This window comes from Hibiscus syriacus, unplaced genomic scaffold, assembly GCF_006381635.1.
Source record: "Hibiscus syriacus cultivar Baekdansim isolate YM2019G1 unplaced genomic scaffold, ASM638163v2 tig00111027_pilon, whole genome shotgun sequence".
NCBI classification, from domain to species: domain Eukaryota; kingdom Viridiplantae; phylum Streptophyta; class Magnoliopsida; order Malvales; family Malvaceae; genus Hibiscus; species Hibiscus syriacus.
The window spans coordinates 4677474-4690342 of record NW_024062960.1 but is presented as its reverse complement, the minus strand read 5'-3'; the positions used below and the strand labels follow the sequence as shown (position 1 = coordinate 4690342).

Sequence of the window (12869 nt, the reverse complement as noted above, 5' to 3'; positions counted from 1 at the left end):
ATGTTCAATAAATTGATCACATTTTAACTTTATATTCGACTCATAAATTCCAACATTTACGATAACTTGTAAGCGACACAGTACCAATTTTGGGCATTGTGGAGTGCTAATCCTTCCCTACGCGTAACCGACTCCCGAACCCCGTTTTAATCGAATCTGTGATAAACGCAGACTGGCATTTTGTCTTAAAATGATTTTTCTTAAAAATTGTTTTTAAAAGACGTTTTTAGGTATTCGACCTACCTAACCCAAAGGTCGATGGCGACTCTATCCATTTTTCATACAAATTAATTCAAAATCACCCAATTTTTCAAAATTAAAGTCATAATCGTTTTAAAAATAATATATAATTGTTTTACGAAAAATGGTTATGACATGTTGGTGACTCTGCTGGGGACGACCTTTTTAGAGAGTCAGGCTGTAAATCGCTTACAAATTGTCGTCTTGGTGGAAATTATTAATGTCTTTAGTTAACTTATGATTCATTTATTGAAGTTTTTAATTACTTTATTTTTAATTATCGTACTAATATTTCAATTTTTGTTTTCAGCTCTATTCAAATCTCTCTCGAGAGTTTTCTTTTTCATTTTTGAGTCAAAGGTAGGTACGTTCCTCCTCACACACATCATTGCATTTGCATAACATGAGCTCTAAACACAAGCTTCGATCCAAATTAGTCGGGGTAAATGCTTTACTCTCGTAAGAATTTATTCTTCGTATGAGTTTTAGAAAATAACACATGGGATACATACCTTATATCTTCGTTGGGATTTATTCCTCATATGGGTATAAGGATGGGGGTCTAGATAATGACGTTACACACCGTATAAAGGCGGGATGGCTAAAGTGGAGGGCCGCTACTGGAGTTCTGTGTGACAAGAAGGTGCCTCTAAAACTTAAGGGAAAGTTTTATAGAATGGCAATAAGACCAGCACTGTTGTATGGATCAGAATGTTGGGCAAACAAGAAGGATCACGTAAGGAGGATTGAGGCCGTAGAAATGAGAATGCTTCGATGGACATGTGGTAGGACTCTGTGGGATATGACGACAAACTCTGCGATTAGGATGTCCTTGGGGGTGGTGTCTGTTTCCGAAAAATTGAGGGAGTGAAGACTACGGTGGTTTGGGCATGTCCTTAGGCGACTACCGTCGGATGCGGTCAGGAGGGTAGAGTCGATTACAGTCGACGGTGCCAGAAGGAAAGGACGACCAAGGCGGAAGTGGGAAGACTGCTTGAGATCTGATTTGAGGGATTTAGCCCTTACCAAAGACATGACCTCTGATAGGAAAATATGGAGGATAAAGACTAGGGTAGTCGAGTAGTGTGGGTCACATCTATAGGGTGTATCATCTCTGTCTTCTTTTAATGTCTTTGTAGTATTTTCCATGACTTCTACTTTTTATACGTTTCTGTTATTGGTATTTATGAAGGATTAGAACTGGGCTTGCTATCGTTGACTTCTGTGTATCATTATCCTCATTTTTCCTCTTTTAAATTTAGCTGTGTCTTATGTTTCTGTCTATATGCAGAGATTCTTTCGCAGGGATTATTATGCAGGGACTAATTCCCGTTACAGACGCACATATGATTTTAATGACTGTATATGCATACTGTTTAGCTATGTATTTATGTATTTATTTATATATGCATTGAATTTTATCTATATTTTTAATTTTCTGACTGCCGGAGGTCTTCCACGGAAGCTACTCTCAACCTGGCGTTAGGGGCAGCCTACTACCCTACCTCCCTCTTACCCCATACATATGGGAATTGGGTTTTGTTGTTGTTGTTGTTGTTGTAATCCCCTCAAATTGAACTCGTTCCGTTCGAAACCTGTAATGGGTGAGGATCGAGGGTCTGGCAGCCCAAGGGGGCACCAACATTAAGGATAATTCAGGTACCCTTTTCCTGTTAGAGCCAAAACAATGCATATAGTGAACCGTAGAATGGTCATCCTAGGTATAGATATACCAAACCTCTGTCTGTCGGTAGGTACCCAAATTAGGTGTACACAAAGGAGGAGTGTTTCTGAACCTTTCCTTTTTTCTTTAAATTTTGTTAAATGATTGCATGCGAACTAGATACCATGCGGTTAAGATTAATTTCTCAAAAAATCATTTTGAGTAGATAGCATGTCCGGGTAGGAATGTTATTTAATTAAAGCATGTTTGGGTATATATCATGACCGGGAGGTGTTATATTCTTCTTTGAATAACATTTTTATTTGTATCAATTATCTTACCAGTACTAACTAATTTCTTTTCTTTTGTTTGTGTACACTAACTTATTTATTTTGTTGTGTCATTTTTCATCATTCTTTGCATTGTATTGCATCATCATGACATAATGTGAAAATGTTGATCCGCAAGGGGATGTTCAAGAGAAAATTTTCACAAGGAGAGATAAAAAATTTCAATCAAGCAGTCGTATACAGATATGCACCGAGGGCTAAAAGAAGTCCAGAATACAAGAATGAGACTTGCTCGAGGATCGTGCAACATTCGAAACTAAAATGATGATTCATTGATTCAAAGAGTAATTCAACAGTGGAGTCTTTTCTACAATTATGTCATCGCTAGTCATCAAGGATCGATGCACTGTCTTCAGCATCGTCGAGGCATTAATGGAGTTAGTTTACAGAGCATTGAGGGGCATCAATTCCACATACGAAGATATAAGACGAAGTAGTGAGCTTGAAGATCGTGCATCATTCGAGACTGAAATGATGATCCATTGAGACAAAAATTAATCTAGCAATTCTCATCTATAATCATTTTATATCCAGCTATCAAAGAGCGACGCATTGACTTCAGCACCGCAGGGGCATCAACCAAGTTAGGTTACAGAATGCTTGAGGGGCATTATTTTCAAGGACGAAAATCCAAGATGAAGTGGCAATCCACTTCAGATTCAACATCTAAGCGAAGACATGTCTATAAAGTGGACTATCTTATATGTGAAAGCTTTTATTTATGGTGGAAATTATTCTACGATATCCATCGTTGGGATCAAGATTTTTGCATTTGCATCATTGCATTTTGCATAACATTCATTTAAGCATTTTACATGCATATATCATATATTGTGGGGAACTCTGTAGAAGTGGTTCTAACTGTGATACTGCATTCACACAGTACTGAGAATGGATGCAAAATTTGAGCAATTGAATAAAGAGTTTGAAGAGAATTTGCAAAAGATACAAGCAGAGTGGGAAGCCAGAATGAAGCAAGAGCAAAAAACCACCATGGATCGTATTTTGCAAAACCAAAAAGACCTAGTTGACTAAATGGTAGTACAATTGACTGTGATAAACCAAGAAAGATGCAAAGAGAAGATTTCCTCGACCAAAGAAATCTTTGAATGTGTGATGGAACACGCTAATCCACAACTACTCATTTCGTCCCCCAAGCTTCCAAGTCAACAAATGAAAAAAGCCAACAATGAGATCCCTGAGAACTTAAAAATGTGGTGTAGAGAGACATTCAAGGGAACGAGAGGACATAGCTCTCACAATGAAATGGATGCAACAGAACTAGTCTTAGTTCCTGACTTAGTGCTCCCGCTTAAATTTAAGATGCCCGGTTTTGAGAAGTACAATGGAACCAATTGCCCTAATGTCCATCTCACGATGTTTATTCGAAGGATGACTGGATACACCAATAACGATTAGATTTTGATTCACTGTTTCCAAGATAGTTTGATTGGACCTGCTTCTAGGTGGTATAATCAACTGAGTCATACTCAAATCCGCTCTTGGAAGGATTTGGCTAGTGCATTTTTGAGTCAATACAAGCACATGATCGATATGGCCCCTGATCGAACAACGCTGTAGAATATGGAGATGAAGAATGGTGAGAACTTTCGACAATATGCTCAACGATGAAGGGATATCGCATCTCAAGTACATCCACCAATGATTGAAAGAGAGCTCATTACTCTATTCATTGATACGTTGAAGTCTCCAATATCGACTACATGATAGGAGTTGTCACTAAGAGTTTCTCTAACATCGTTATGTGTGGAGAAATGATCGAAAGAGCAACCAAGAATGGCCAAATATGAGGCACTAGTCGTACCAACAATGAGGAAAGAGCTGAGATTAACATTGAGGGATCTTATCTAGCTAGTCTGGGGACCAAACCTCATAAGACATTCTATGAAAAGACTCACATCAGTAAAATTCCAATGACATATGAGGGGTTGCTACCACCGTTAGTTGAGATGAATCTGGTGACTCCAATTCGGTCCAAACCAAGAGAAGCCCCATATCCTGAAGGCCATGATATAAACGCCATATGTAGCTATCATATTGGGAGCTCAGGGCACACCACTGAGAATTGTAGGACATTAAAGCGCAAGGTCCAAGATCTAATCGATTCAGGGGCATTAATGTTTAATGTGTGATGGGGCATTCTAATCGGAACTCGGTCGGGGCATCCATCAGGAGATTTTGTTGCATTCTCATGCATGACATCTTGTTTGAATTTGTTTTTCTTTTGTTTAAATGTTTGTAAATCACTTGACTTTTGAACATTTCCAATAAAATGCTTCCTTCTTAGGAAATGAACAATGAGCAAATTTTAATCTTGAATTCTTTGAATATCATTTTAATTAAAAGATTTTAATAATTGAGGTTGTAAATCTTTGACAAATGACAAGATTGAACCTTGCAAAACAAGGAGCTCTTGATCATAATCCTACACCAGAATCCATACCCTTCCCTTGAAAGAACCAAGTTAACTCTCTCCTCTCATGTACAGTCAAGCATCTTGGCATTCATGTATGTGTTAGGAGCAAACAAAATGGGGCAACTAGCATATGAGATTGTAAAACTAATTGGTTTCTACTTCTATTGATAACGTTTAATGATGATCATAATCTTCTCAGATGGAATGATCAAGTAGGCGAATTTAGTTTAGGTCAGTTGCTTGGGAATTGAACTCTAATGATGAGATTTTTTGACTTCCAACACACACCGGGACTATAACAGGTTCTCCTCAGCGAACTTAAGAAATGGAATCCGTATACCCAAAATATTATATAAAAATATATGTATACAATAAAGATGAGCTATTCCGCTAAAGCAATTGGTTATAGAGGAAACTCGAAAGCCCTGACTTTATGAATAGATTACATTCAAACCATAACATTGATAGGGTACTTGGCAATCCGGTGTTTGCTCCACTGTGGGTGTAGAGTTGAAGACATTGTGACGACATGAATCCTTCAGCTAGCCTGATAAAGGTAATTATAAAATATATGTATAATAAAGTTGAATTCAACTAGCCAAAAATAGGCAAATTAAATCAAATTTAATAAATAAGGAGTTTCGGTGAATATGGACTAAGGGAGTTGAGGAACACCTGTTATAGTCGACTTCACATGAGCACTCAAACATTTCATTTTTAGACCGATATTTATGTACTACCTTGACTAGAGGAGTCTACGAAGCTTGAACAAATGTAAGATTTCAGAGAGCTGAAACAGAAGTATTCTGAAAAGTCTAGCTAGTGACTATGCTAGTTGTGTCATTTTGTTCGTCTTCGATTAAAATGCCAGATCAAGAAAAAAGATATGCCATGATCTTCACGATGACCAAATCTATGAAACAAATTTTAGAGTTTAGGTAGCTAACCTCAAAACCAACTTTTCGATCTTGATATTTGTCAAAGATTTACAGATATCAAAGATTAAAAGAGCAATTGATTCTTTGGATATTCAATGAACTCCTTTTTTATGATTTGTTTCAATTGCGAAACTTAGAAGGGAGCAATTTTTTTCAAAATTCCTTTTGATATTTTTCAAAGTTTTGAAAATTCAAAGGAAGAGAAACATTTTCAAACAAGATAAGTTCTCTGGAAGTATCTTGGAATTCAACGAATATCTCAGAGACTCAGAATCAAAGCTGGGGCAAGAAAAGCCAATTTTTGGGTCAAAATTTGCTGGGGCAAGGAAACAAATTGTCTCATGTCAAGGTTTGCAAGAGTACACACTAGTGGAAATGAAGACAAAATAAATCAAAGATAGAGTGAAGACTGCTCTCGTAACAATTCTCCTTCCAGATCAAGAAAACATACATCAATGCATATATACATCAACACATACATACATATTACATGAGTTTGCATCTTTGCATCAAACATTTATCATCATGTGCATTAAAGACATTTTTTCCTCTCTTGAGGACAAATTCAACAAATAAATCAAATAAATTTCATATTGACATCCATCATCACATCCAAGATAGTCAGTAAAAAATGCACCATTTTGGTCTCTCAGGAAATCAAAGCTCGGGAATGACCAGATGTCTCTAACTTGAAGAAGCAATGATTTGACTTCCTGAAGTCAACAATCAAGACATTTCCTCAACATGCAGGAACAAACAGACTTTTTATCACCTTTGAGGGTGTTTTTCTTGAAACAAAATTTTGTCTCACTTGAGACATTTTTCCACAAATTTTGAGAATTTTAAAACAAATTTTTGTCTCGTTTGAGACACTTTATCTCAAAACAAATTTTCTCTCGCTTGAGACAGTTTTCTAAAAACAAATTTTGTCTCGCTTGAGACAATTTCTTTCAAAACAAATTTCTTATTGTTTGAGACATTTTTCCTTTGAAATACAAATTTCGAATTTGTTCACATTAAACAAAGTTGATCTCCTTTGAGATCGCTTCCTCTTAAAACAAACTTCATCTTGCTTGAGACATTTTTCCTTTGATATACAAATTTCGAATTTGATTCACTTTAAACAAAAATTAATCTCACTTGAGATTGTTATTTCTTTAAAAAAAATTCGTCTCGTTTGAGGCATTTTTCCTTTGAAAATACAAATTTTGAATTTGTTCACATTAAACAAAGTTGGTCTCACTTGAGATCATTTTCTCAAAAACAAACTTTGTCTCGCTTGAGACAATTTCTCTAAAAACAATTTTTGTCTTGTTTGAGACAATTTCTCTAAAAACAAATGTTGTCTCACTTGAGACAATTTTCCAAATTATGAATTTGTTTCACTGGAAACAAACATCATCTTTGAGTCGTTTCTTTTGAAACAAATGATCTTTAAGTCTGTTTCACTTGAAACAAAATGAAAAAATCTTTGAGTATGTTTCTTTGATAACAAAATTTTGTCTCATTTGAGAATTTCTTTTGAAAAATCTGAGTATGTTTCTTTGGAAACAATATTTATCATCTGTGAGTCTGCTTCCCTTGAAACAAAACTCATCTTTGAGTATTTTTCTTTCGAAACAAAATTTTATCTCACTTGAGACAGTTTTTCGTGAATAAATCTTTGAGTCCTTTCTTTTGAAACACCTATCTTTGAGTTAGTTTCTCTTGAAACACCCACCTTTGAGATCATTTCTATTAAAACAAATTTTGTTTCCCTTGAGGCAGTTTCTCTAGAAATACAAAATCTTTGAGTTTGTTTCTCTTGAAATAAAACCATCTTTGAGTCGTTTCCCTTGAAACGAATTTTGACTCTTGAGACATTTTCTCTTAAAACAAGATCATCTTTGAGTTTGTTTCTCTTGAAACAAGGTTTTATCCCTTGAGACAGTTTCTTTTGAAGAAAAATCTTTGACTTTGTTTCTTTGGAAACAAAATTTTGTCTCACTTAGATACAATTTTCTGAAAAACAAAGTTTTGTCTCTCTTGAGACAATTTCTTTTGAAAAATCATTGAAAATGTTTCTTTGGAAACAAAATTTTGTCTCTTTTGAGATAGTTTCTTTTATGAAAAATCTTTGAGTCTGTTTCTTTGGAAACAAAATTTACCATCTTTGAGTATGTTTCCCTTGAAACAAAAAAAAAATCTTTGAGAACGTTTCCCTTAAAAACAAATTTTGTTTCGCTTGAAATAGTTTCCTTTAAATGTAATCTTTGAGTCGTTTCCCTTGAAACGAATTTTGTCTCTTTCGAGACAGTTGATTTTGAAAACCATCATCTTTGAGTTTGTTTTTCTTGAAACAAATCTTTGAGTCGGTTTCTCTTGAAACCATAATCCCTAAAGATGGACAACCATCCTCATCACGTAGGAACCGTGTCATCCCCCGAGCAGACCTCCTCATCACGTAGGAGCCGTGTCACCCCTAATAACCAGTCATCCTCATCACGTAGGAACCGAGTTATCACCCTTCCTAAAGATTGCCAAAACTCTTTATCACGTATGAGTTGTGTCATCCCCCCGACCAGATTTCCTCATCACGTAGGAGCCGTGTCACCCATAGATAACCAGACGTCCTCATCACGTAGGAACCGTGTTATCTCCCTTCCTAAGGATGGCCAGAACTCTTCATCACGTATGAGCCGTGTCATCACCTGACCAGATCTTCTCATCATGTAGGAGCCGAGTTACCCTTAGACGACCAGACCTCTTCATAGCAGATGAGTCGTGTCGTCCCCAACAACCACATATTCAATTTATAGGCAAAAGAAGAGAACCAGAAAAAAACATACTGTCTTGTTGTCTTTGCCCTATTCTTGTTAACATAATAATGTGCAAAGAGGGGCAGCTGTAGACACTCGTTTTTGTCCGAGTCTTTTTTTTTGTTTATTTATTTTATATTATTATTATTATTATTATTATTATTATTATTATTTTATTAATATTATTATTATATTTTACAGGCCAAATGTGGCCCAATTACAAGCCACTCAACCCCAAGGCCCAAACAAAGGACCCAACTTAGCTAGGGTTTCACCCTATTCTACCTAGACGCCTTTAACACCAGCCGTTAGATCTAGAGGAAGATCAACGGCCTAGATCATCCCAGATTAGGGTTTTCTAACCCTAAAATGTTACATTGCTGCCACCAGTGGACACCAGCTACCAAGTCGGCGCATAGGCATCACTAATCAGCTCAACCGCCGCTGTCACTGTTCCGGCCCACTCCGACGATCCAGCCACCGTCCCACGCCACCATCGTCATCTACAGTAGAAAAGTCAATCAAACAACAACCATTTCAGTAACAAATCACCCCTAAATCAAAAACCCATTAAAAAATAGGATTAGATCCCGATTTTTCGGGATTTAACATATTACAAATCAAAGACCCATCCCATATCTACCTAGATATCATCATCATACCACCAGAAATACACATGGAAGCAAACATAAAAAGACCAGAGAAGAGAAAAGAAGGAAGCATTCGGTGAAAAACCCATTCGGGGAAAATGAAAAACAGAAAAAAAAATACCCATTCAAACCTAAAAAAACAAGAGAGGAAAGGGAGAACAAAACTTACCCAAACCAGAGGCCGTTCAATTTCATCAGAGATCGGGAGCCAAGATTTGAGGTAAAACTTCCTAGATCTAGGGTGTTTCTTTTAGTTTTCGGGAAAGGGGCTTTGGATAAGGGTTTAGGGTGAGAGAGGAATGTTTTGGGGTCTTGTGGTTTACTCCCACCGTCGTGCGCCGCCGCTGGCGCCGCTGTAAACTGATGTGGCTGACGCAGGCGGCATCTTTCTTTCTCTCCCCGTGGAGGAGGGTTGAGAGAATTTTATTCTCTCTGTGTGTGCTTTTGTAGAGAATGAAGAAATGAGAGGGAAATGAGGGAAGAAGCCCGTTTTGGAGCTTAAATATGGGGAGCAAAACACTGTCGTTTTGGCCTCCCATTTCATCGTGTATTTCAAGCATAAGGGGAAAATAGCACGTCGGGTCCCTGACTATTGTGATTTCATTTGTATTCGTCATATATATTAGGGTAAATTTCAGTTTCAAGTCCCCCACGTTTGTAATGTTCTGTTATTAATCACTAATGAAACTTTGAACCCTTTGACTTAGGGCTTCATGTTTTTTTGCATTATATTCTCGTCCTAGCTTTTATGTTAAATACGTGTATGTTGATATTTTACTTTGAGCACGTAATTTTAAAAGTTTTCATGTTAGTCACCAATTTCATGTGTTATATAATCTTTGTTATTATTCGAATTTGACTTTGATATTTGTAAATATGTCATTTTAGTCATTGATTAGGCATTTGGTTTAATTATTATATGGTTCTTTATATTTCTGTCTTACCCATTTTGGCCCATGAATTTATGTTTATTCCATTTTGGTCTTTTATGTTAATTGTTGATTTAAAATGTTTAATATACGTTTTAGGCTTTAGATTTTCCTCTATGTTTATTTTAGTCACTATCTTTAGTATAATATTTAGGATCTGTTAGTTTTATTACGTATTTGGTCCCTATTATTTTTCATTATTTTAATTTAGCCTTCTTGTCATTTTATTTCATATCAGTTTTATTATTTTGATTTAAATCATATTTTGTTTATTTATTCTATTTATGTTATTAATGTTTGTTATTAAATTATATACGCAACCTTGAATGTTTGTATAATGTTCATCTTTATATATTTATCATGTGTTAATTTATTTTATGAAATGTTCTTTTGTCAATATTACATGTATATATTATTTGATATTAAAAGCTTTAGTGGTTTATTCGAATAATTTCAAAGAACACATATGCGTAGAATGAGCGCGGAAAGTATCACTTGGTCGAAGTGATGCGATCCGATACGGTATTTTAACAAAGTGTGAATTTGAAATAAATCAACTTTATATTGTTAATTAATTCATCTCATATTTTAAATCTAACGACGCGATTTATGTTTCTCTAAGTAACAATTTATTTTATTTCACGCAAATGTTTATTTGCAATTTATATTCGATATACATCTTTTACATATTCGATGATAGAATATTCTTTAACAATGAAAAATAGTTGAAATAGCTTTCCCGGTGGAGGATTGCAAATTTCAAGATTTTTTATCGAGTTAAATGATTTTCTTTAAATAGTTAATTCGAAGTAAATTAATAAATGTTCGATAAATGGATCACATTTTAACTTTATATTCTACTCATAAATTCCAACATTTACGACAACTTGTAAGTGACACAGTACCAATTTAGGGCGTTGTGGGGTGCTAATCCTTCCCCACGCGTAACCGACTCCCGAATCCCGTTTTAATCGAATATTTGGTAAACGCAGACTGGCATTTTGTCTTAAAAATGATTTTTCTTAAAAATTGTTTTTAAAAGACGTTTTAGGTATTCGACCTACCTAACCCAAAGGTCGATAGCGACTCTATCCATTTTCATACAAATTAATTCAAAATCACCCAATTTTTCAAAATTAAAGTCATAATCGTTTTAAAAATAATATATAATTATTTTACGAAAAATGGTTATGACACCGTCTTTATAGATAAGCGCTATTATATCACTTCCGTATCATAAATAAAAGGAATGAGTTTCTTCATATTTTAAATTTCAAACTCGAAATCTATCTGTTCATTTCAAAATGATCGTTTGCATCAACTTGATTGAATCTCAACCTTTTAAGTTTAATTTTTGTTTTCCAAGTGGTTTCTGAATCACTTGCCCAAGATGCTAACTTAACATGCATACATGCGTGCACATAACCATTGAAATGCATTTGATTTAATTGTATCACTAAAAACTAAGAATTTGATTAGCTGATTATTGCATGAAACGGCATTTGTTAATTTGACTCGGTTTGCCTTTGCCAAGGCCTTTACAACGAGCACCTGGTGCTTCCCTATCCGACTACACAAACAACACCAGCACCATCAAAATGCAGTACACGTGATATAAAAACACAACATTAACATGATGGGATCCTTTACAAAGCAAAAAAAAAACATGCTCAATTAGATATTGAGCGACTGTTTCAGACAATGTTGCAGATAAAGTCTGCAAAGATGCAATCATATATCCTATAGTTACTCGGCCGGAGAATGAATCAGAACAAAGTTTCAGATTGTGAATGTTACAAGAGACACAGCAGATCCTGTGCAGGGTCGCATTCAGCATGTGTCTACAGATTTGTTTGCTGCTAGACTACTAGCGGCTACAGTCCATCGGTAGTTGGAACTCCAGATTCTGTAATATAACAATCTAACACAAAGTCACAAACAAGTTGAAATGGAATACTATGCTGTCAAATGTTTCATCCTAACATGAACACGTTTTCGAGATGAGAACCTCGTTTCACAAGAAGCATGATGTTCAAGAAAGCATTTAAAAAAACTAACACAAAATGATATGCAAACCACAAGATATGGTGAAGAACTGTTCATCACATTTCGAATGGATTTTTTAGATAGACATTTTATGGTTAAATCATCAATCAAATTTCCAAACACTTCACACCGACCGATTCCCACAGGAAAATAAAAAATGTAATCATAAACACATTTTAGCAGGTCTTCTAATTTGATAATACCATGAAAATCAAAGAAAAACTTTACGATTACAACATACAAAGCATATAAAAGATGTATTTGACGCATTGCCCTAAGAACAACTGTCACTGAAAAGAACTAGGAGTGCAACATGGTACAATATGTATGCTCCTCAATGCCACCTACCGTGTTCTATTTCTAAATTCGTATATCCAATGAAGAAGGCTCTCTCACCAACCATCCAAGTGAAGAGGAAGAGAAGGGAATTCTTTCTTCAAACAAACAAGTAAATTCTTTTATAGGGAAACAGAAATGCATATTATAATATTCATAAGCAGCATTGTCTAAGAAACAGATTTCTAAGGAAGATGGTTGTTCACTAACAATTAATTTCACAAATTAAAGCCTTCATGTTGAAATCAGGGAACAAACAAGCAAAGGCCAATAGGACCTCTTCCCATTATATCAGTGTAAATGATAACTGTTTAACAAGGTCTTATCATATATATATATATATAACTGTTTAACAAGGTCAAGTAGTATCCAAGCTGTCCAACCAACAAATACACTGGACTTCTACTTGTCTCTATCCACATCTACATTAATGATCAAGCGCCAATTGGTGCAGCACCACATTTATGCACAATAATGAAAAA

The 12869-nt window shown here is 35.4% G+C and overlaps 1 long non-coding RNA gene across 1 annotated transcript; it reads left to right on the top strand.

Moving 5' to 3' along the window:
- The first annotated feature begins 12513 nt into the window (after window positions 1-12513).
- LOC120150842 lies at window positions 12514-12868 on the top strand. The gene is made up of 3 exons (XR_005518563.1): window positions 12514-12587; window positions 12649-12706; window positions 12745-12868. It is a non-coding gene; the product is annotated as an uncharacterized LOC120150842 (long non-coding RNA).
- Window position 12869: the final 1 nt, after the last annotated feature.